This window comes from Protopterus annectens, chromosome 3.part1 (assembly GCF_019279795.1).
Source record: "Protopterus annectens isolate FY-2018-M chromosome 3.part1, PAN1.0, whole genome shotgun sequence".
Classification (NCBI taxonomy): Eukaryota; Metazoa; Chordata; order Ceratodontiformes; family Protopteridae; genus Protopterus; species Protopterus annectens.
In genome coordinates, this window is record NC_056732.1 from 1,900,908,604 (window position 1) to 1,900,934,382 (window position 25,779).

The 25,779-nt window shown below is 41.3% G+C and overlaps 1 protein-coding gene across 1 annotated transcript in view; it reads left to right on the plus strand.

The window, feature by feature from the left end:
• Positions 1-25,779, plus strand: part of LOC122798817 — a 3,666,270-nt gene that overhangs the window by 1,152 nt on the left and 3,639,339 nt on the right. Inside the window, exon 2 of the mRNA XM_044067940.1 lies at positions 4,116-4,232. The gene's annotated coding sequence lies outside the window, so the exon portion shown is untranslated. The remainder of the gene's footprint in view (positions 1-4,115; positions 4,233-25,779) is intronic.

A 25,779-nucleotide genomic window follows, 5' to 3' on the forward strand; every position in this document is an offset into this window, starting at 1 on the left:
TTAGTTAAAGAATCCAGATCCAAAAAAAGGCTGAGATGCAATAAGGTGTTATGGATGTTAACTGGAAGTATACAAAAAGGTGCTAGAAGCTGGAATGAGTTAATGCAGTTTTATTTTATGGTAAGGCATGTAGCTGTGTTATGCCCTATTTTTTCTGGTGCAACAGCTGTTTTAAAGAGTGAATCTGTTGATTGGTATTTCTGTACTAATTTGGTTGTGTTTAGTAATATGTTATGCTATTCATTTGGGATGTGACATGTAGTTCTGCTGTGTTTCAGTATTGCTTGGCGTGCAGATGTGTGTAGCATGGTCCAGTGTCTACTATCAGTCTCACAGTTACCTTGATTCCCATCAACAACCTTATTCCGTCACCTTCTGAGTGGTGATTTTTCCATCCCTTGTTCTTCAGTCAGGGTTTCAGGCAATACTTTGTTTTGGTTGCATCCTTGAAACTTAAGGGTCAGTGTCGTATCTGCATGCTTTATTCTGTGGTTGTTTTTCAATTACTGATTTGTTACTAATTTTCTCACCAACTGTTTCAGATCTGGTAGCAGCTGGAACCTGTATATCTGGCTCTGGTTCTGTCAATATTATGACCCCAGTCACCAGATACTGTTTTTTCTTGTTTCCTTATATCCTTGCGGTATGTTCCTGTAACACTTTTCTTATAGGGGTTGGTGGGTCCTTTCAAGATCGATCCCCTGCATCATTGGGTCAGTTTTCATACCTTTGCCTTCCACTTCATGTTCATTCGACTATGGATATCTTCTTGATATCTTCAGTCTCCTTGAGGATAAACCTTGACCTCAGTGTGATCGACCTCAATGCTTTTAGCTTCATTTTCATCTGTATGAATCCTGAGATCTCTTGGAGTCAACAGATTTCCTTCTGTGTCTGGCTTATCCTGTACTTGACCTCAGTGTGATCGACCTCAATGCTTTTAGCTTCATTTTCACCTGTATGAATCCTGAGATCTCGTCAACAGATTTCCTTCTGTGTCTGGCTTATCCTGTACTAATTCTATCTCAACACCATCAACTTCTCTCCTGTCATTCCAGAAATCTGCTTGATACTGATGGTTTCTTTGAGGTCAGTCTTTGCCTCACTGGGACAATATTGATCTGTACAGGCTTCAGTCTTTACCTTTTCAACCCCACCCTCCTCTCAGGGTTGACCGATTTCCATTAAGTTGGATGCTGACAGCAGCAGGGTAAACCTTGTGTCTGTCACTATTCTTTGGGGTCACTCATGACCTATACTATTCTGTTGACCTTGATGTTCATTGATGTGCATTGGTTTTCCACTTTCTATCACATATTGCTGTTCCTTTTGGCCATTCAGTTCAAGATATGGCATGGTTTCCCCCACTCGCAACGGATCTCCTTTTTATAATTATTTTCCTGTTCTGAAATAAATTGCTCATGACTGAGCTTCCCATCGCATACACTATTGGCTCTCTCTCCTCCTTTTTTATTTTCAGTTATTTTTTTGTATCCTGGGTTGACAGTTGTCAATCTCAAGCTGTTCTGCTGACAATTGAGTTTTGGACATTTTTTTTCTTAACCCTGGGTTTCTTTTCTTTCCATGCTACTATGACTCTTCTTTTCTCTGATACATAGCAGTGTACAGTGAGGATTCATGTACCTTCAAATACCTCATGCCTAAGGACCCTAGACAGAGAACAGGTATTTATTTCATGTCTGCCCTTGTACTGGTACCACCCATATTCTTAACACCTACATTTTCCTTTACAGTCCTTTTAGATTTGTTGGTTTTCAGGGAGCTGGTATCTCTGGCAGTGAGTTTAGCAGTGCTGTCACCTCTTGTGCTTGCATTCTTCTTTCTTTCCCTCTCCAGTGCAGCGTTGGTACAGAACATCCTCTTGAGTACCTGATCTACCCTTGTGACATAGTAATGTATTTCTGTGGATAACTTCTGAACCTCTGTCATGCAGTAGTTTGCACTGGTGGGGGAACTTTTAATTGTGGAACAATACATAATTTTATATGAGTCTGTCTTTTCTGCTAAAATGTTTCTAGACAGTCGTACTAACAATGTTACAAGCAGATGCTGATGTTTCGTGATCTTGTATAAATCTTCATTTAGATTTTTCCAGACTAATTAGAGCTTTCATTCCTTACTAGAAACTTATTTTGGTATGCTGTAGGGACTTTAGAAAATATTTGGAGCCTATTGGCCATGTTAGGACCTTGTTTAGGGGTCTGATGCAGGGTGTTTGAACTGATTGCCTTGCTAGGACATTAGATTGTTGTCTAATGCAGTGTCTTTGGGTCAGTCACCATGCTAGAACCTAGTGTAGGGCGTCTGATGCAGAGTCTTCTGAGGTAATTGCCTTGCTCACCACCTGTGTCTAAGGTTCTGGGTCTCTCCTGGAGATGAGCTCAGGATGGTGTTTTCTCTGTCCTGACCTTGGGTTTAGTCAGTCCAGTTCTATGCAGCTCTGATATTTGTTGGGACCCATGCATCACTGAGCAGACCAGCACCACAGATTCATACCTTGGTTTTCCATTTTATTTTCTCACAGTATCTGAGGAGACTTTCCTCTTTGACTGCTCCTAAATATTGTTCTCATAATTAAGGAGCTATTCTGCTTCACTCATAGTTTCTCCAGAACAACCACTTTATTTTCTCACAGTGCTGCTCGGAGTTGTCTAATGTTAGTTGTACACACCTATCAGAATTCTAGTTTAGAAAATAGAATGTTTTTAGACTATGAGAAGAAAACAACCCCTTGCCTATCAGTTGTTCCAGAGTCCCTTCCTCTTCCCTTTCATACCTTGGGGTGGCGCAGTGCTATCTGTTTGGTGTGAGGCAAGATTTTCTGCTCTTCAGAAGTTTTTCTGTGTCTACCATGGTCTTCATCTGATTTGCTTTCTTTATCTGGAGATTCATCTCTGGAGATTCATCTGTCAGTATATCTCACCCTGTGTCAAATCTCCTGTTGGAGTCATTCAGGCATCTCCATGTTTCCTAGTTCATCAGTTTTTGAACATGTTGCAGCCTATTTCTCTGATTTTATGATAAAAACTCACCCTGACCAAGTCAGTGGTCTGGCCTCTTTTTCTGACCTTTTGTTATGAGATTTCTTTCTGGTCCTTCAGGAAGCTTTTTAACACTTTGTCTGCTAAGTATATTTATTGATTTGCATGTGCACTTGCATCTGCTTCATGTATCACCAACAGATCTTGTGCATTGTGGTCCCCTCTACAGACTAACATTTGTGCTAGCTATTGGATATTTTTACTTGGACTGCAGACCCATATCAAGCTTTGCTTTTTGTTCTTATAGCCTTTTTCTCTTTTAACCCACACATCCCATACAGAATTATTCATACCATAGACACCTTCTCATTTACCTCATCTATTTTTCTAGTTTGCTACTTTCCCTTGGAGGGTATCAAATCACTTTTTTCAGGTGGCAAATGCATTTCTCCCTTTCAGCTAGCTTCTGTGTTCTTAGTGGCTTGAGATTGTACCTAGCTGTGGTATTTATCCTCATCCCATATGCATACACAACTTCCTTGTGTGCTTCTGCTGACAATTACTGTTCTGTCCTTTTTGATGCAGTACCTGGCTGTGTTGGATATATTTGTATCATATACATCTTGCAACTCCCCTGCTTGATCCAGGTGCATTTCCTCCTCTGAAATCTCAGAATTTTGTTCCTTTTGAAAATCTATTTCCTTTCAACACATTCTCTAGTTTCTCTCTCCTGATAGTTGATACTTGTGTAATCATCTCCAATTCCCTTCCAGAAGTTATGCCCATGATATTCAATTCATATTGGTCTCTGTCCCCATTGCAGTATCTGTGTCTGGAGCTGTCTAACATGTCCTTACAGCTTTCATGTTCCTTTTGGGAGGCTGCACCCTTGGACTAGTTGTTCTATAAGCTGATTGACAGTAAGTGTTATGCAGCTTCAGTCTTCCACAAAGATGGAACTGTTACTGAAGCTTGGCAGTCACTTTTTAGATTTAGGACAGAACTTTGCATAGTCTGAGCTCATATGCCTTTTATTGCCATGTGACAATATATGCCTATGATTTTGTGAATCTTCTGGTTGTAGTACCTAACTGGGTATCTTCTGCACCTTAGATTACCCCAATACCAGGTTGTTTCCTACAAGAGGATTACATCCAAGTCTGTCCTTTTCAAGGCTCTCATCTCCGGAATTCCACCCGTGAACAGTTAGCTTGGAACGCTGTACTACAGGTGAAGGATATAAAACTTCCAATGTTAAGTGTGAAAGTTAAGCATTTACTTAATCTGTGTTGCTAGTTTTGTACTTTTACCACTCTCTCCATCCCGGCCTTAGGCATAGGCCAACTAGGCGGCCGCCTAGGGCACCGCTCTAGCAGGGGCACTTTTCCAGTATTTATTTGGTGTAAATAGGCCAGGTTAGGGCACCGGGCGGTGTGGTGGTGGGGGGCGCCGTGGAGCCCTTTTGCCTAGGGCACCAGTTGACCTAAGGCTGCTCCCGCCATCCTTCCCCTGACCATTGCGTCTAAAGGAGGCTGTTGCATTTTTCTCTTGTCTACTTTCCCCAGTCTCCTTTCTGTTGTATTTCTGCAGGCTTCAAAGATCTAGAGATGGGTCCTCAGACTGTGTGCATTGTGGCTAAAGGGGAGGGGCTAGGATAACCTAGGAAAGTGTTATGATCTGGTCTGATAAAGTACCTGCCAGTCATAATCCTGCAGGTGAAGGATACGAAACTGCCAGCACAGACCTATCATTATGATAAGTATGTAAGTTTAATATTTATGCCATTGTTTCATTTTATTCAACAACATAATAATGATGAACATATATGTATAAATTCCCCTCTAAAGCTAAGAGCAGCTAAACTATAATTATGAAGGATGTCTTTGTAAATACATTGTGGTTTTAGATATATTTAAGTGTTTTAAATAGCTTCTGTCTTTGGAGAATTAATTAAATTAATAAATAAAGTAATTTTAAAGAAATACCAGGACAAAATATTTTAATATTATTTTTTGTGGTTTTATAATGCGTCTTGTAAGCTTTTTTTAAAAAAGTGTTTTATTCATAATAATTTTTACTTTTAATTCCCTTGATATTTAACTGACTTGTATTTCCAAAATAATCCACAAGATGGAGCCAAATCCCTTTGTATAACATTAAGCCTTAATGGTAATATTAAACAGTTCAAGATATGTTTTAAGTAGTTTTTTAAGACATATTTTTAATGTTTTTTTAAAAAGTTGTTCTTATAAAGTATTGTGCTTTCTTGAATGATTGAAAAATGTGTTTATATTAGTAAATGGAAGTCATTTAATATGACTATACTTGGCTTTGCAACATGGATTAAATTCAGTGTATATGTTTTTAATTGTTCTGAGTTTTATTAATTAAATGGTTTGTTTCTTATTGGTGGAATTGTAAAGGGAGATTTCTTAACCACATCTGAGGAAGTGTATTGTCAAAACAAAAATGTACATCTGTGAGTGTTAATGTTATTTTGTGTACACTTTGGTGCTTAAGAGGTCGTTCTCTGAGCTTTATTGTTTTACCATCCGCCTGGGCTTTGTTGGATTTAACATAATAATAAACATTTGTTAGCCAGGTAGGCCCATTGGGCACACAATCCCTTTTGAGGGGTGGCTGAGAAGCAGTGTCTAGTTAAGGGACTTGCTCAAGGTTACATAGTACGAAGAGATTAACGGAACTGAACCTTATACCACAGGAACTGCAGCTCACAGCCTTAACCTCTGCACCAACTGCCTGTTGAACTATGTGGATGTGCTGATATCATATGTACATGTGTGTGCTTGAGTTCTTTTCTGAATAATACAAGGGAATAGCCACAAGCCAGGCCTTCATAGGTTTATAGGCGTTTGCTAGGCTAATGACCACAAGGGCCTTTTTAAGCCTAGACATGCATCCCAAATCTTTGACAAGTTCTAATACCCTTCATAACTGTAAGCATGGGCCTGGGAGAAGAACCATTTACAGGTTACCTGTGTCCATTAGCGATATAGGTGCCAAACCAGGGAAAAATTTCTGGTTTTCCATCTAATTGTCCAAGTTGTACTTGAATTGGGTTAGGGAGGAGCTGTGCTTCACATGGATGGGGAGCCTGTTTCATAGACAAAGTACTCTCTGGGATACATACCTATCTCTCCAGCAGGTCCAGTTATATCACAGGCAAGGTTTAAGTCTTTAGAACAGGTAATTATGGTGCTGTTTGTTTTGTGGATATGCAGGAGGTCCATCAGAGTGGGGTCTGACAATGCCTTGTATGCCAGGCAAAGATCTCCCCTCAAAAGCCTGTAGGAGGCCGAATACAGGGATAGGGTCTTGAGCTGGTCTGCATAGGACATTTTACTTATGCCCTGTATTCTTTTAGTGAGGAACCTCTGTGGATGTTCCAGTTGTTGGATATGGCTGGTTGGGTGCATACCAAAGGAGGCATTGTACTCGATAATAGGTCTGATGAATGGTGAATACAGTGGAACAATTGCTTCCTTGGACTTGGATGCCATACATTTGTTTATAAGTTGTGCAACATAGAATGATTTCCTAGCCACTGTAGACACATGATGGTCAAAGGCTAGATTACTATCGATGTGTGTTCCCAAGTTCCTAATTACTGGGTCAGCTCTAAGGTGTGTGTTGTCAATATGATAGTTACCATGGATGGAGGACTTCCCAAAGGATACTATTATGCATTTTTTGGCATTTAGTTTTAGTCCATGGTTCTGACACCAGTTGTTTGTCTGTGTCAGCTCCTCCTGGAGAACATTTGTGTCAGTATGATGTTCAATGACAGCTCCTAATTTGTAATCATCTGCAAATTTAGTAAGCGAGAGACCACTGACTTTGGCCTTTACTTCTAAGAAGTAAATGCCAAAAAGGAGTGGTCCAATGACTGATCCCTGAGGGATTCCACTTGTGACTGGTCTCTGTAGAGGTGGGCTGCCCAATTCTAACTTCCTGGGTCCTGTCTGTAATCCAGTTGGCTATCCACCGGGTGACATATAGGTTTGTACCTAACCTCTTGAGTTTGTCAATAATGCCCAAATGGAGTATTGTGTCAAATGCCTTGGCCAGGTCAAGGTAGGCAATGTGAACAATTTTGCCCTCATCCATTGCTTTGGTGACCTTGTCATAGAAGTCCACCAGATAGTGGGAATGATCTGCCCTTGACACAGCCAAATTGGGTTGGGTCCAGTGTCTGGATCTCTGTCGATCATCTCCATGATAATTCTTTCCATGCCTTTACATATAAGACTAGTGAGACTTAAAGTCTGTAGTTTCCAGGGTCTGTAGATGACCCACCTTTGTGCAGAGGGTGACTGTTGGTGTTCTCCATTCATGAGGCATGAAGACAGTTTGGAGGCTGCAGTTAAATAGCGATTTCAGAGGTCCTGATAGGTCAAGTTGCATACTATTTAGAAGGGATTCTGGGATGTTGTCTGGGCCCGTTGATGCAGTGTTCTTGGTCTTAGAGAGAGCATTAAGGACTTGTTCCTTAATGATAGTAGGGGGAGTTATATTTGAGGACATTTGCTGAGGGAAGGTTGAGGGGAGAGCGGGGTAAAGTCGGAGCTGAATTTATCAGCCAGGAGGTTTGCTATATCTTCTGGCTCAGTATAGGTGGCTCCATTTACAATGAGCTCTGCACACAATTGTGTATTGCCTTTGAGGTTGTAGACATAGCTAAAGAATACTTTGTGGTTATATTGGCCTAGGAGGCCAAACTTACCTCAAAAACAGTACATTACATTACAGGCATGTTGCGCCTGCTATGGACTCGACCCCAGGACCTACTACACATTAAGCTGTAACTCTACCCATTTAGCCTTGAAACACAGGGACATAGTATAACTAGAAGTGCTGGAAGCTGAACAGTGGGTGGTAGAGGATGTGGTAGAACATGCAATGTGGCATCTTCAGCATGATATATGGTCTGTGATGGAGGATATATATCATGTGAATAGGTGGTGTTGCAAAATAAAGTTACTCAGATTCACCAGAAAGTTCATCAATATGACAAATAAGCAGAGAGTGATACAGTTTTGTGCAAATCTGATTACTCTTTCTGGAACAATGGATGACATCCAGTATGCAGTAGTTCTGGTTATGTAATGGATTATTGCAGGTTAAATGTTTTAAACTAGGTTGCTGTGAGACTGCCTAGGACTTGTGTACCATACATCCTCCTGGGCTGGTGGCGAGGTGAGGAGTGATTTATTCTAAAGAGTTCATAGGATCATAGGAAGTTACTAGGCTATTGGCCCTGAGGCCTTTACAACCCTTGCCAAGAATTTAGCCCATGTTCTGACAAGTCAGCACCCGATGCCCCTGTCCAGCAGAATACAGGTGGAATTCCAGGGGTGTATTTTCTGTCCCCATCCAGTTATTCAGGTTGCACTTAAAAAGTGTTAATGAGGTACTCTGCTTGATGTGGAGCAGGAGTCTACTCCACAGAAGGGGGAGTCTCTGGGACAGAAGTCTGTCCTGCCAACAAGTCCTATTGATGTCACAGACCAGGTTGAGGCCTCGCGTGTGGGATAATCGAGTGGAGCTTGACTTGCGGATATGCAGCAGTCCCATCAAGGCGGGGTCCGAGACTGCTTTGTATGCCAGACAGAGGTCACCTGTGAGGAGTCTGTAGGAGACTGAGTAGAGGACCGGGCCTTTAGCCTATCTGTGAAGGGTAGATGTGTGAGGCCCTGGATTCTCCTGGTGAGGAACCTCTGTGGTCTCTCCTGCTGCTGCATGTGCTTTGTGAGGTACATGCTGAAAGGGGCATTGTACTCAATAATAGGTCTTTTTTTCCCAAAATCTTTATTAAATTTCCACAAATGACAAAGGCAATTACATTTATATAGGTTCATACTAGGCTTTCTGCCCTAGGGCATTTATAAGCCTAGCCAGAGTGTGTTTGGCTTTCGCCACCCATTTTAAAATTATTTTGCTATGCCCTTTTTCGAGGTTAGTATACTATGCCTCTGTCTAACAGTGACACAGAAGTGATACCCGGGGTAAACCAACGATCTCCCATCCACTCATCAAGATTTCTCTTGAAGAGAGTCAATGAGGAACTTTGCCTAACCTGGACTGGGATTTTATTGCAGAGTGAAGGGAGCCTCTGGGTTATCAATCTGTCCCTTCAGCATGTCCTATTTCTTTCAGTGCTGAGGTTCAGGTCTCTCGAGCACGTAGCTCGATGGGATTTGGATTTTCTGAGGTGCAGCATGTCCATTAATTCCGGGTTGGACATGGCTTTATACGTCGGGCACAGATCGCCTCTGAGCAGGCGGTATGCCACTGAGTAGAGCTGGAGTTTCTTTAACCGGGCAGCATATGGCATCTGTTTGAGCCCTTTGATCCTCTTGGTGAGGTACTTTTGGGGTCTTTCCAGTTGCTGCAGGTGTCTGGTAAGGTACATCCCAAAAGGGGCATTGTACTCAATTATGGGCCTGATGAGGGATGAGTATAGAGGCACGATGACCTCCCCTGATCTAGATGTGAATCCCTTCATGATTAGGTGGGCTAAATAAAATGTTTTTCTAACCACTTTGGCCACGTGGTTGTCAAATGAGAGATTGCTGTCAACTTGGGTCCCCAGGTCCCTAATTACTTCTTCTGTACTTAATGGATTACCACCTATGTAGTAATTTGTGGGCACTTTGTTTTTGCCAAAGGGGATGACTATACACTTTTTGGCGTTTAGCTTGAGGATGGCGGCTCTGGCACGAGTTGTCTGTTTCTATGAGGCCCTTTTGGAGGATGCTTGTGTCGGCTGAGTGTCGATTTATGGCACCCAGTTTGCAGTCATCTGCAGACTTGGTCAGCCACAGTCCTTCTGTGTTGGCCTGTACCTCCGAGAAATATATACCGAATAAGAGAGGTCCCAGGACTGAGCCTTGTGGGACGCCACTTGTAACCGGTTTGGAGTCTGACATGGCTCCAGCAATTCTAACCATGTGGGTTCTGTCCTTGAGCCAGTTTGCAACCCATCTAGTGACATAGGGGTTTATATTTAAGCTGGTGAGCTTATCTATAATGCCCGAGTGGGGTATTGTAGCAAAGGCTTTTGCGAGGTCCAGGTAGGCTATGTGGACCACCTTCCCCTCGTCAATGGCCTTAGTGACTGTTTCAAAGAAATCAACCAGGTTTAAGAGGCAGGATCTGCCCTTAACAAAGCCAAACTGGGTAGGATCCAGTGTCTGTAGGTCCCCAATATCTTTATTTATGAGGTCCATGATGATCCTTTCCATAGCTTTGCAGACCAAGCTAGTCAGGCTTATGGGGCGATAGTTTCCAGGATCCGTTGAGGCACCACCTTTGTGGAGAGGGACCACTGTTGCTGTACACCACTCTTTGGGTACATATCCTGTAGTAAGGCTGAGATTGAACAGTAGTTTTATGTTTGGGTTTAGCTCTTCTTGGAGTTCATGTAGGACGCAGCCCGGGACACAGTCTGGTCCCATTGATGCTGTGTTTTTTGCTTTGGAGAGGGCAGCTCTTACCTGAGCATCTGAGATGTCAGGGGGGCAGCACTCTGCTGGGATAGATATTTGCCGTTTTGGTGGGGAGGGGGGGGGTTGTGCTGAACCTGTCAGCTAGGATGTTGGCAATGTCTGTGGGTTCGGTGTATTTTTTGTCATTTTGGACTAATTCTGAGCGTATCTGGGAATTCCCACCCAGGTTCCTAACATAACTAAAGAAAGCATTGTGATTATCCTTAGTGTCCTGTGCAATTTTTCTCTCAAAGCTGGCCTTAGACAATTTTGAGTGCCCGTAGTTTTTTGCTAATACTGATCAGAGATGCCTTCCCTTTTTGAGATTTTGCTCTATCATGTAGTAGCTTCCTCCTTCTATTGTATAGTTTGTTTATGGCTGGGATCCACCAGACAAAGTCTGCCTTTGGAGGATTGGGACTTGGTTTTATTTGGGATTGCATGATCCATGCATTCCTGAAGGTGTTCATAGAATGCGTTTATAAAGGATTCTGCGGTCTGGGCCGTATTTTCCACAGGCCCGGGGGCTTTGAAAGATTCCACCTCGGTTTTGAGGAGTGTGAAATTTGTATTAGAGAAGTTTTTCACTGTGGTTTTCAGGGCAGGGGATGGAGTCGGGATGTGAATATCCAGTGAGATTAATATCCAGTGAGATTAGTTTATGGTCTGATCTTACCAGTGAGGGATACACTTCTGGTCTGGAGCATAGAGTCCCCATGTTGGTGATGATCAGGTCCAGTATATTTTCCCCTCTTGTGGGAGTGGTAACAAGTTGTTCCATAGCATTTGAGTTTATACATTCTAGGAACCTTTGGGCTAGGGTGTTGGAGCTAGAGTAATGCTCCCAGTCTATGTTTGGGTAGTTGAAGTCACCCAATATAATGGTGTTTGGAGGGCCCTTCATATTTTCCATTGTTCTCAGGAAGGCCGAGTGGGGTTCCTGGGTTTGGGAGGGTGGTCTGTAGCAGGCTATAAACTGGAAGGCAGTTTTACCCACTGTTCATTGCACATGGACAGTGTCTGATGCTTCGTGCTGTGCCACCAACCTGGAGGTGTGGGTATATTTGACGAATATTGATACTGCCCCTTCTTTTGTGGTTTGGTCCAAGTTTTGGGGCCGAAAAGCATGGTATGAGGTATAACCTGATAGTAAATGAAAAACATACAAAATTATATCACTTTTGTTGCAAACAGTTTACATCAGACACCATTGAAACAACTGTAATTTTAAACATTATAAATCACTTATAAACCTTGTAGTCATTGTCAGTTAAGCATTATATAGCTCATTCAAATCCTGCCTCTTAAACCTCATTCCTGCTCTGCATATACTGTGCCCACAATTCCAATTTTTTCTATGTAGTTTGCTCCTTCCCTTTTCTAAAGATCCCATTTCCAGTTGTTTTATCTCTGTTGCGATATTCACTATGTCTAGTAAAGTTGGTCTAGGCTTTGATTTCCATTTTCTAGTAATTGCTTTTCTGGCTGACAACATTATTAGACACACGGGCTTTACAATGTCGAGGCAATTCCGATTCTGTAGCATAATTCAAAAAAAAACATCTCCCCAGTCAGTCCAATCCGCTCACCTAGCTTCTCTGACAGAGTGGTCCGCAGGGAATCCCAAAAGTCTGCCAGCTCATCACACCTCCAAAACATATGTTCCCAGCTACCTCTTTCTTGCCTGTCACACCACACCTTCAACATTTGCTATCCACCTGAGGAAAAATTCTACTTGGGGTATAAAAATACCTATGTAAACATTTCCAGGCAAAGATCCTAAATCTTCTAGACTTTGTTGCATATTTGGGAGATATACATATATCCCCCCATTGTCTATTTGTGAATTGCTTATCCATTCTCTCATCCCAATCCTTTCTAAGCTCCTTTGATTGATTCTTATAATTATAATGCAGTATTTTATATGCTTTGCTAATTATTATTCCTATTTTAATGGCAGCTTCTGTTCTAGCTTCTATTAAAAACTCTGCCAGTGCTGTTTTTTTTTTCATTTAGGAGCCCCCTATTTATTTCCCTTTGCCTATACTCTGATATCAGTCCTTGATAGGGAAGGCAATCTCTAACCTGCAGTCCAAATACATTTTTGGCCTCTTCCCATTCTATTACCTTTCCCTTTCTAGTTATTTGCTCCCAGTACCTTGGTTTCTTCGCCAGTTTTCTCCAATAAATTCCAGCCCCCTCTTCCCTATTATCTGTATCCTTGACCACAGTCAACCCTATTGGCAAAATCTCTTTTCTCCATTCTCGTGCTGGTTTGGTTGCTAGAATACTCCCTGCTATTTTATGAATATAATACTGTGTATGATTTTGGCTATTCTGTTTGAGTCTGCATCCACAATACAAATCTCTCCTTATTTCTTGAGCTTCCTTCCTGCGTCAGCATCATCCCTTTCCACTTTGAATTATAGTTTTCTGCCTGTATTATGTTTAAGAGCCTTAACTGTGTTGCTCTAAAATACCCCCTCAAATTAGGTAATCCTAGTCCACCTTGTTCTATTAGTAGAATCAGCTTATCCCAATTGACTCTTGCTGTCTTCCCTTCCCAGATAAAATCCTCCAACTCTTTTTTTTTAATTGCTATCCACAATTTCTCCTCCAGTTGATAAAAGTATGCCTGACCTGTGTATAAGACTAAACGGACTAAAAACATTTTAATGGCTTGTATCTTAGTATCTAAACTATCCGTTTCTCAATTTTTCTATTATCTTCTGCTTAGTCTCTTCCCACATATCCTTAGCTGCCACCAGAGTCATTTGTAATCCATACTCCTAAATGCTTCATTTTATCATACCCTCATAAATATGGATATTGTTGGACCAAGTTGTGTGTGGGTACATAATTTACCGCTACAGCCTTTGTTTTAGCTTCATTAATTTTGTATCCTGAGAAGATCTAAAACTGTCTTAAAATGTTCCACAACACTGTGATGTCCCTTTCTGGTTTTGTCATGTATAAAATAATATCATCTGCAAATAAAGCCAGCTTTTTATTACTACCATACCAATTATATCCTTGAATTTGTGAGTTCCCTATTTTATTTGCCAGTGGTTCTAAATATAATGCAAACAACAAAGGGGAAAGCAGATAACCCTGCCTGGTTCCTCTACTCAAGCAGAAATTATCAGAGATGACCCTACTCCCTTTAATTCGTGCCTCCGATCCCTCGTATATTATTCTAATCAATCTTATAATTGTGTCCGGGAAAGCAAATACTTCCATTACCCTGCTCATAAGGTCTCAGTCTTCTCTGTCAAATGCTTTCTCTGCATCAAGGCCCACCCATAAAAGTGGTACTTTCTTACATTCTGCTTCCCTCTGGATCATCAGTGTTCTGTTAATATTGTCAAATGTTTGCCTCCCCTCCACAAAACCACACTGATCCATACTTATCAATTTTGGTATCACTTTTGACATTCTTTTAGCCATTATAGACATACACACTTTGTAATTGTGGTTTAGTATTGAAATGGGCCTGTTTTGACGCTGGATCCTATGGATCTTTGCCCTCTCTAGGTATTACCGTTACCACTGCCTTCTTCCAGGATGGATGGTGGAACTTCTCCTCCTCTTAAAATACTGTTAAACAAAACCTTCCAGATCTTATCAGTTTTTTCTCTCATAGCTTCCAAACATCCACAGGAATACCATCTATTCCTGGGGACTTTCCTGTAGATTGGTTATATATAGCCATTTTTATCTCATCCCTTCCTAGCCTAACTGTTAGTAATTGAGCCTCGTCTGTCTCTAACTTTGGCATATTTAATCCTTCCATAAACATTTCCATTTGTACCTTTTCTTAATTTCCGTATTTCTCTGCTTTATACAAATTTTCATAAAATTTCTGAAATATTTCTAATACTTCTACAGGGCCTCTTCTTATCTTCCTTGTTATAGGCTCCCTAAGCCTGGTGACTGCCCTGTCCACTTTTTGTTGCCTTAGTTGTTGTGTTAAAAGTTTTTGTGCTCTAGAATTATTGTCAAGAAACAGCTGCTTAACAGCAGTCTTCCTAAATTCGTGCATACTATCGAGGTAATCCCTTATTTTCTGTTTAGCATTCTGCAGTTGCTCCTTTTATTGTTCTGAGAGATTCCCCCTATTTTGCAATACTTTAACATTTGTCAATCCCTCTAAGTAATTCTTATTACTGTTTAGCCATATCTCCCTTTATTTTATTTCCAACCTAGTTTTAAACTCCACTTTAATTTTATCACACTCCTTAGCTATGTTTTTGAGAAGACAAATCTGTCTTTTCTAGTAGCTCTTGAATTAATTCCACAATCCACTCCTTAAGTTCCTCTCTTTTCAACCAGTAGGTGGAAAGTGCCAGTGTCTCATTTTCATTTCATTATCTTGTGTTTTTATTTTAGTTATTATTGGTACATGATCTGAAATAGTTATTGGGTGTGTTTCAAGACATTCAGTTAAATGCACATGTTCCCATGAGATATAAAATCTATCTAGCCCATCCCAGTTTTAGTATCTTGGTGAGTAATATGTAAATTCACTCCAAACTCCTAGTACTGAATTCACATCTTCCATGCCAAACATTTTCATAAATTTCTTCAAAAATCTACCCTCCTTTGTTACATTATCTCTTCTAGGCCCCCAGACACATCTTCACTGTTGCAAACCAAATTCCAGTCCTCACCTATAAGTAATATTCCTTGCTGAAAGCTGGTTATTTCTCCCAAAAATTTCTTAAGCTCTGTTATAGCAGTTTTAGGGGGGATGTAAATGCATGCCAGTGTAATCCTCCTCCCTAGTCAGTAGCCCCTTAGTACTATGTATCTTCCATTACTATCTTTTTTTTCCCCTCTTCTATCACTATTGGAGCTTCTCTTGCAATTGCTGAATAACCATCCTGAAAACCTTTCTTTACCAAATTCACATGTTCGGTTCTTTCCATGTGTGTCTCCTGTAGCATAGCGATTTGCACTCTACATTTTTTAATATAGTTCACTACTCTTTCTTTTTTATATTTATCTGTAAGTACTCAATAATGGGTCTTGTAAGGGAAGTGTACAGGGATGTTATGACCACCTTGTCCCTGGATGAGATACCCTCACTAATGAGGTGGGCCATGTAGAAAGCTTTCTGTACAATGGAGGACATATGGTGGTCAAAAGTCAGTTTTGCTATCAACCTGGGTGCCCAATTCCCTCGTGACTGATTGCATGCTTAGGACTTTTTTATTAATGTGATAACTTGTGGGGATGCCACTCTCCCCAAAGGGGAAGATGATGGATTTTTTGGCATTCAGTTTGAGACCATGTTTCTGGCATCAGTCATATGTTTGGATGAGACCCTCTTGGGAGGATGTCCACATCACTAGGGGAACTGATGATGACAACACCCAGCTTGCAGTCATCTGCAAACTTGGTTAGCCATAGCCCACTGGTTTTGGCCTGCACCTCAGAAAAATATATCCCAAAGAATAAAGGCCCCAAGACCGATCCCTGGGATACACCACTCGTTACAGGTCGACTGCTTGAGGTGGCTTCCCCTATTTTGACTAAACGGGTTCCATCAGTGAGCCAGTTTGCTACCCATCTGGTAATGTATGGATTGCTGCCTAGTTGAGAGAGTTTATTTATTATACCCGAGTGGGCAATAGTATCAAAGATTTTAGCCAGGTCAAGGTAGGTGGTGTGCACAGTCTTCCCCTCATCCATGGCTTTGATTGATTGTCTCAAAGAAGTCGACCAAATTTAACCGACATGGCCTCCCCTTGATGAAACCAATCTGTGTAGGATCAAGTATTTGGAGGTTGCCAATGTCCTTGTTAATGAGGTCCATGATAATCTGCTCTATGTCCTTGCAAATCAGACTAGTTAGGCTGATGGGTCTATAATTTCCTGGATCAGTGGATGCTCCACCTTTGTGCAAAGGGATGACAGTGGCTATCCTCCACTCGGCTGGGATGAAGCCAGTACTCAGGCTTTAGTTGAATAGGGTGCCTAATGGTGCTGCAAGTTCCTGACTGAGTTCATGTAGGATGCAGCCTGGGATGTGATCTGGTCCCATGGAGGCTGTATTTTTTGCCTTTGAGAGGGCAGTGATGACTTGCTCCCTAGAGCTAAGGGGAGGGGGGCAGGGGCTGGGGATGTTCTGATTTACTGATGGTTTCAAGTTTTCACTGATCCTGTCTGCCACCAGGTTGGCTATATCTACAGCGTTTGTGTATGTGGTGTCCTTGACCACCAGTTCTGAGCAGATCTGTGTGCTTCCCTTGAGATTGGGGACATATGCGAAGAAAGCTTTGTGATTGTGGCCAGTTTTGACTCAAAAGTTTGCTTTAGAGGATTTCACTAGTGCTCTTATTTGCTTGTTCAGACTGAGGAAAGATTACTTCCAATTAGGCACCTGCTCCTTATTAGTCTTCAGCAGCAGTTTTTACTTTTTATTATAGAGTTTATTTATTGCAGATGTCCACCAGACCAGACAGGTTTACTCTTCCACGAGGAGGAGGATTTTGTCCTGTCGGGTGTTCCTGATTCCATGCAGCTATATAAGTGCTCGTATAGTACTTTGGTGTAGGTTTGGACATATGTGCCATTTCCTATGAAGGGGGAGGGAGCTGTGAAGCTGTTTATACCTTACCTCAGGAGGTTGTAATCACTTTCGAGAATTTTTTTTTGTTTGACTTTATCTAGGGGGTGGTCAGGGAGATGGTGACTTCAAAAGTGGCCGCTTTGTGGTTTGATCTTACCAGGGAGGATGACACTGTAGGGATGCTGCAGTGGTTACTCATGTTGATTAATACCAAGTCCAAGATATTTTCACCTCTTGTGAGGGTGTCAACCAGCTGTTTCAAAGCACTTGCATTGACAAAAATCAGGCAATCTCTGGGCATTTGTGTTTTGACATGAGTAGTTCTTCTAGTCTATGGTTGGGTAGTAAAAGTCACCTAGGATCAGGGTAAAGGGTTGAATCTTGATAGATTCGAAGAGGTCCAGATAGGTGGAGTGGGCATCTTGAATCAAGGTTGGGGGCCTGTAGCTACCTGTGATTTGAATAGGGGTCCTGTCAATGGTTAACACCACTTGGAGTGTCTTCTGTGTGTCATACTGTTTGACCAGCATGGAGTTGTTTGTCTTTTATATATATTACAACTCCACCTCCTTTTGTTTTGCAGCCCACAGTTTGGGGTCTGAATGTATAATAGGATGAGTAACCTGGTATGGCTGGGGTGTTCTCTGCAGCTTTGAACCATGTTTCTGTGACTTCACAAATGTCAGCATCTTCCAGAGTTAAGAATGCTTTCAATGATTGCAGTTGTTTAAACTCCCAGCATTTACCACCATGATCTTTAATTTGCGTTTTGATGAAATTTTCATGTTGGTTCTTTTGACCTCATGGCATTGCCTAAAAAAGGCACTATGGGGGAGGCAAGAGCCTTTGCCAGGAGCCTGAAGCCTAAGGAAGACAGATGCAGGCCATCTCTGGCAAAGCATTGTGGTTTGTCAGTCGTGTCACCCCAGGCTGTCAGGTACTGGATCCCCTTGGAATGACACCAGAAACTAAGCCAATTGTTAAAGTCAATCATTTTCTGTTTGTATTGAGGCATCATTCTGGGTCACGGTAGAATGCTGCTTAAGGCTAGGAACATACCTGCCTGGGACACACATTCAGTTAGCACTATCATGTCTCTGTTCATGTAGTCCAGGGAGGTACATCTCAAGTCATTCATGCCAACATGGACTATGACAGAGTCATAACAGTACCTGTTGTTGAGAGAATTGAGTGCATGGGTGATATGGCGGATTCTGGCAGCTGACAAACAACTAACTGCGAATTTCTCCTTTTCCAGCCTGGTGAGGGGCACATCTGTGTGTCTCACAATGGAGTTTCCTGTGACTAGTTTGTTAGGTTTATGTTTAGGCCTTAGTGGCTGTGAGACACAGGTGTGTTCACTATGTGTGGTGTCTGACTTGGAGGGCAGTGGAGTTTGTTTTTGCCTCGGAGGTCTCTTTTGTTTGGGTATGCTTTTGTTGAGGACCTCCAGATATGTGGGTGTGTGTTGTGTGGGTGGTGGTTGAGGTGTGGCGTTTATGTTGGCAACCTTCTCAGTACCAGATGTACTGGCTTGCGAGGGCGAGAGCATTGATTCTAGGATCTTAATGTATTTGTATCTGTCATAAATTGTGTTCCTAGTTGTCATTAGTAGAGGGCTGTCCGTGCACATGAGGCAGTTGCTACACTGTCTTGGAATGCCCATATCAACCAGACTGGCAGGAGAAAGTGTAGGAAATTGTCCATCCATATTTGTCAGAAACTGAGGGAGAGAGGCCAAAGAGAGCTAAGAGGGTAAAGGGTGGAAGGTCCAAGACAAGTACTACTAGGTGATCACACAGGTGCTACTAAGGGAGAATTTGTAGCTGGAATACCTCACAAAGGGTTGAAAGCAGTGCAGATGCAGCAAACCTATATCAGACTATGCTATTCAATTTAAGGGTTAAGAAAACAGTAAAACTCACAAAAAAACATAGATCAACCACTACAGACAAAAAAACAGAACTCGCAGTATGAAACAATACAGTTAAACAGTAATGAAATGCAGTAAAATGCAATTAAACAGTAATGAATTGCATTAAATTGTGCAAATGTGATAAATTAGCTCACAATCAGAACAGCAAAAAAACAGCTCAAAGTATAAGGCTACCAAAAAGTAGTAACAAATGTGGCAAACTAAATGTAGTTGAACACCTAAGCACAGGCTACCAAAAAGTAGTAACAAATGTGGCAAACTAAATGTAGTTGAACACCTAAGCACAAGCAAAATGAAGTAGTAAGAGAGACACTTTTTTCTTTTTTTTTTTTAATAGCAATTATTTTGTAAATAAATAGGTGAAAGAACAGTATAATCTTCCTTTAAGTGATATTGTTGGGGTGGCAGGACTACCTTCACCTCAGTCATTCCTCCTGGCAGTAGGCAGCAGGGGGTTATGAAAGAAGTATGAATGGCAAACTCTTCAGCACAAACTATTTTTATAGTGGTAGTATTCTTTAGGTTCTAGGCATTAAACTGAATGTTATAAAAGTCACAGTAAACACAGCAGTGACTATTACATTTGTAATATTTTGTAAGCAACTTAAAATATTTCAGCAACCATTCAAGCTACATTCATACTGTCAGCACCATATGATTCATCTAGCTTTCATATGAGGCTAAGGAGTTCTGTCTGTGTTACTTCATTGTTGAAATATTTAGAAACGTGAAAATTATATCTATATAAATGAATATCACAAAAACAACAGTTAATATCTATTTGCCTACACTAGACAGATATTAATGCAGTCGAGTTTGCCATTGTGTAAGCTTTAAGATTAAATCTTTTAAAACCTTGTACATAGCACGGTTTTGGTATTATAGATGCAAATATGAACAAGCAATATTTGACGCCTGGAGTTAGTAGGAGTTAACTGCAGATGCACATGGAGGTGTCACTCGGATGCAATGAGATAAAGGTAGCCAAAGTTGCCTTTGCTTGCCCTGTAGTGGTAACTTAGGCTAGGAAAAAGCGAGTTGGAAATCTGTCTCCAGTAAGTCTTGTTTATTTCTTGGTGAAGATTTAGGTTCCTGGTGTGGGTGGTTGTTGAGACTGTGGACTTGCAAAGAAACAGTAGGTCAAATAAAATTGGGTCTTTCATGAGTCCAAAGGCAAGACATAGCTATTAGACAGATTAGTTAACTGGCAAGCCCGCTGGTTTGAGCAAAGGGTTATAGAAGCTTTTAGACAACCAGAAAATAAAATCAACATGAGTTTTGAAGCAGCAAGACAGTCCCTTAGAGTACTAAGAGCCAATTAAAGGTATATCTTAAAATGTGAATTGACTGGTTGATAAAAAGATTCAACATAAAGTGCTAGTCTGTCTTAAGAGAAGTGATGCCCATTTCATTATACTGCAGGAGACTCTAGTCTGTCTTAAGAGAAGTGATGCCCATTTCATTATACTGCAGGAGACTCATCTCAATAATGAGGAGCACACAAGGCTAGTGAAGACGAGATTTAAGAAGGGGTACTATGCAGGACTCTAAAAAGCAAGTTAAGGGGGCGGTGATATTGTTAAGGAGGGTGCAGGCATAGAAGATACGTAGCAATAAGAGGTGACTGATGGGGGGCAAAAGAATAACATTGGATTCAGTATACATACTCTGGGGTTAAAATCCAGGGATCTGTAAAACTGCTAGAGAAGATAATTCTTTAATAAGGAGTGTCACTAATGTGGAGACTGGAACATTGCTCAAACACCTCCAATAAGTGGCCAGTATAATAAAAAATATTTTCAGACATGATCAGTCACTGCACGGCTTAAAATGTTCAAACTTTAATGCCTCAACAAACTAATGCCTCAGCATAACTTGCCTTCAAACAATTTAGTTAGCTCTTAAAAAAAAAAATGAACCTCACATGTGAGCAGATGGATGTGTCACTATACTCTGCGTCTTACACACTACTCAGAGGTGACCTCTGCCATGCATATAAAGCAATCTTAGAACTTGCTCTAATGGAAATGCTGCACATTCGTAGATCAAATGGTATAAGATGCACTCAATCTAGGGAACTCAACCTAGTATGTAACATCAACAGGACTTGGTGGAGAGACAGATGGAGAGACAGATAAGTCCCATAGAGGTTACCTCTCCTCTGGAACAAACTTCCAATTCAGGTGAAACAGAGCCCCTCATTGACCGTATTTAAGCATAATTTGGATGACTGGATGGGAACTGGAAATTCACCCCAGGAGTTTCACTTGTGTCCCTCTTGGACAGGGACAGTAGCTGTTGACTTAGTTCCGCTTTATAACTTGATATTCTTGGGAACAGGGGTTGCACTTGGCTAAGCTTGTATGGCCATTGGCCTAGTAATCTCCCATGATCCTATGATCAGGTGGCCCTAGATAATATAGACTAACTATGGAGGGCATGTTCCTAAAGAAACATATGTAAATCTTTGGGTTGGTTGATGTATGAAAACATTTGGATATAGATATATTATATACACATATTCTGTCCAACTAGACATAGGACCTGGTCTCGTTTAGACTTTTTCTATCTTATATAAGAACATAGCCTAAAGCCCCTATGAGCACATAAGTGCAGAAACACATCCCAAATTAGCAGGTTCATAGGTTTATAGAGGAATACTAGGCTAACTGCCCTGAAGGGCTATTTTAAGCCTAGCGCAATAAGCTGAAGTTAGGATCAAACTCTGTACCATGTTTCTGTGAGGTGAAGACCTAAACCTGCTCCGCAAAAAATGAGCACCACATGGTTTCTCTCTACTGCACTATCAAGAGGAGTGTGTAAATGTATAGACTTCTTGCATTGGCCAAGAATCGAACCTGGGTCAGTTGCTTGGAAGGAAGCAATGCTCACCACTAAACCACCAGTCCTACTGATCATGCCGTGATAGATAAAACCCTGAACTTAGATGGATCCTAAAAAGAAGCCAGGTATTGATGTTTTCCCACCTATCTGTTGAAAATCAAAACCTTTAGAGAATGGGTTACAGAGACATTAAAAGACATGTTAAGAATTGGTGCATCAGCTCCAATACCTTACTGTCTATCTGAGATATGCTAAAACTTGACTTTAGTGTAAGAATACTGGGAAAAGAGCAGACGGAATTACAGAGAGACTATGCAGAAAGTTGCATGATTGCAACAGGAAGCTGATCAGGACTCAGAAAACATAGATTTGATAATTCTAGCCATAGCCCTAACAACTAACAACTAAAATGGCTAGAATTTTCAAATCTACTATTACTCAGCCAACTTGCTATTGCCCACACCATTATACATCAACCTGACAACTGCCCATCCCTTAAAAAGTCTAGTACAGCCTTATCCAACCAACCAAACCATATGGTCATCCAACAAACTAAGTCACCAAAGCCAACAATAGTTTCGGAGACTCTCTGTTCTTAAACCAACTAGCAAAAACCTGGAATTTCATTCCCCAGCATATATGCAACACTACCATTACCTCCAAATTCAAACTTCTTCTCAAGAAACACCTAAATAACAACTGGCTGTGCTCCTGTACTACCCCTGGTTGAACAGGGCATGTCCCCCATCCTATCTACTCTCTTACTGTTTTCCATAGGTCTTTTTCTATCTCCCAACCAACCAATGTGATCCCCATACACCATTCAGTTGTGTCGGGATCTATGTTTCACAGTTTACCTATGTCTTACCTTGACATGCTGTGCGTGACAGTAATAAACATAAGTTGTAACAATGAGCCTGCATGTAATCTATTCTTGTAGTCAAACTTTCAGTTTGCTGCCTTTGTAAACCAGTGTCAAAATGGTATAGCTATATCTGGCATTTATCAAGATATGTTCTCGTTGTATCTATTACACTGTATGGAGCTTTTCTCCCCGGGCCTCCACTGAAAACTGGCTACTAGCCCAGTCGGACGATCCTGGTAAACAAATGTAAAACAAAATAAAATAAAAAAAATAAAATAAAATAAATGAATCTAGAATGGTAACTCTTACATAAATGTTTTTTGATAATAACCCAAAAGCACAGAAAACACTTGCCGGTTGACTAAGGAAACAAAACAAAGAATGGTGGCAAAGATCAAAGACCCCAAAACAAAGCAAATAATTAAAAATCATAATGAGATATCGGAAGTGTTTAAAACTTTTTACAGAAAGTTATAAAAGAAAGAGAAACTGGGAAGGGCACCACAAACTACCATGAAGGATTTTGGGGAAATATGGAACTCTAAAATAGAGCTTGATGGATGGGTTATTTAGAATCATATGGAGATAGAGGAGCTTAATAGAGATTTTGGTCTCAATCAGTATGGAAGTCCCCTTGTTCTGATGAGATTCCAGTGGAAGAAAGCAAGTATGGAAGCTGGGGGTATGAAAACTTATTAATAGCTGGGCAGTTCTGTTCGATAGGATCCTCAGAGGCCATATCCCACCAAGATCCTGGATGGAGCCTTTGTAGTGGTGAACCAAAAGAGGGTAAGGACCCTTGGATCTGGTGGCATATAGACTGATATCAGTTCTCGATCATGATTATAACATTTTTATGGAAATTATAGCCAGGGTGTTAGCAAAACCACAGCATACTATAATAACTAATGAACAATGTGGCTTGTGTAAGTGCAGATTATCATTATCTGTCTGATCTATTGAATACCTGCCAAGCACCTAGTCTTCCACAAAATGTTGCTATACGTTGCCTATGTTACTTCTGACTCCTATATTATTCTATATTGTTAAATGCTGTTATTACTCTTGTATATTGTTAAATGCTGTTATTAACTCTCTAATCTCTTAATTATGAACATTGTTTTTTTTTTTTGTTTGTTTTTTTTTGGGGGAGCTTTTCTCCCCGGGCCTCCACTGAAAATGGGCTCATTTCAGCCCAGTGGACTTTCCTGGTTAACAAAAGCAAATAACAATAATAATCTTTACTGAATTATCACTTATGACATAGGCAGTCATAAATTTATATAAATGAAAACAAACCATATTGACAGATTTTCAGTTGCAAACATTATATATCACTTATAATCTTCTTATACAGTCATTGTCAGTCAACCATTGCGTACCTCTTTCAATTCCTGTCTTCTCTTAAACCTCATTTCTCCTACAAAATGTTATTCTGCATGTATTGTTCTCATAATTCCCATTCTTCTCTATGCAATTTGCTCCTGCCCATTTCCAAAATCCCACCTCCAGCTCCTCCATGTCTGTTGCCCTATTCACCACTTCTAGTATGGTTTGCCCAGATTGATTTTTCACTTTCCAGCAATTGTCCCCTGGCAACCACCATGGTTAAACTCGGCAAGGCCGTACTATTTCTAGGAAACTCCCATTCTGCATCACAGCTCAAAAAAAAAATCATCGCCCCATCTACACCAGTTTACTTACCCAGTATTTCAGACACAGTAGTCTGCAGGAATTTTTTAAACACTGACAACTTACAATCACCCCAAAATCATGTTCCCAATTACCTCCTTCCTCCCCATCACACTTCCAACACCTACAATCTAATTGAGGAAAACTCCCTGGAGTCTGCTTGGGGTACAAAAATACCCATGTAACATCTCTGAGCAAAGATCCCAAATCCTCCAGATCCTGCTGCACATCTGTCTGCCACACACACACACACATCCTCCTACCATTTCCCTGTGAACCGCCCACCCAGTCTTTCTTTCCAATACCCCCAGCCTCCCTTGAATGACTCCATACAGCCATCATGTAACACTTTACATCCCCAACCAATTATCCCTCCCAATCACAGCCTCCATTCTAGAACCTACCAAAAACCCCATCAGTGCCTGTCCCCCACCCATGATCCCTCATTCCCCTTTGCCTTCCCTGTCAGGGATTGATGTATTGTGGGAAGGGAATCTCCAGCTCACAATCCAAATGAATTACTGGCCTCCTCTGATTGCACTACCCCTACCCTTCCATTTATCTGCTCCCAATACCCTGGCTTCCTTGTCATTTCCTTCCTGCCCACTGCATGCACCCCCAACCACAGTCATCCCCATCGGCAGAATCCCCTTCCTCCATTCCCATGCTGGACAGCCCCTAGAATACTCTGTACCATTTTCCACAAGGATCTGCAGCCAAAATCCCATAGGATCATAGGAAGTTACCAGGCTACTGACCCTGAGGCCCTTTTAAGCCTAGTCAAGAGTTTAGCCCATGTTTAGAGAAGTCGACACCCAAAGCTCCTGTCCAGCAGAGACACAGGTGGAATCCCAGGGGTGTATTTTCTGCTTCCCATCCAGTTATCCAGGTTGCACTTAATAATGAGGTACTCTGCTTGACATGGAGGGGGAGCCTATTCCACAGATGAGGGAGTCTTTGGGACATAAATCTGTCCTGCCAATAAGTCCAATTGATGTCACAGACCAGGTTGAGGTCGTGCGTGTGGGTTACTTGAGTGGAGATTGACTTGCGGATATGCAGCAGTCCCACCAAGACTGGGTCTGAGATTGCTTTGTATGCCAGACAGAGGTCACCTCTGAGAAATCTGTATGAAACTGAGTAGAGGGACAAGGTTTTAGCCTACCTGTGTAAGGTAGATGTTTGAGGCCCTGGATTCTCATGGTGAGGAACCTCTGTGGTCTCTCCAGCTGCTGTACATGCCAAAGGGGGCATTGTACTCAATAGTTGACCTTATAAGGGAAGAATACAAGAATGTCATGACCTCCATGTCTCTGGATGAGATGCCCTTACTTATGAGGTGGGCCGTGTAGAAAGCT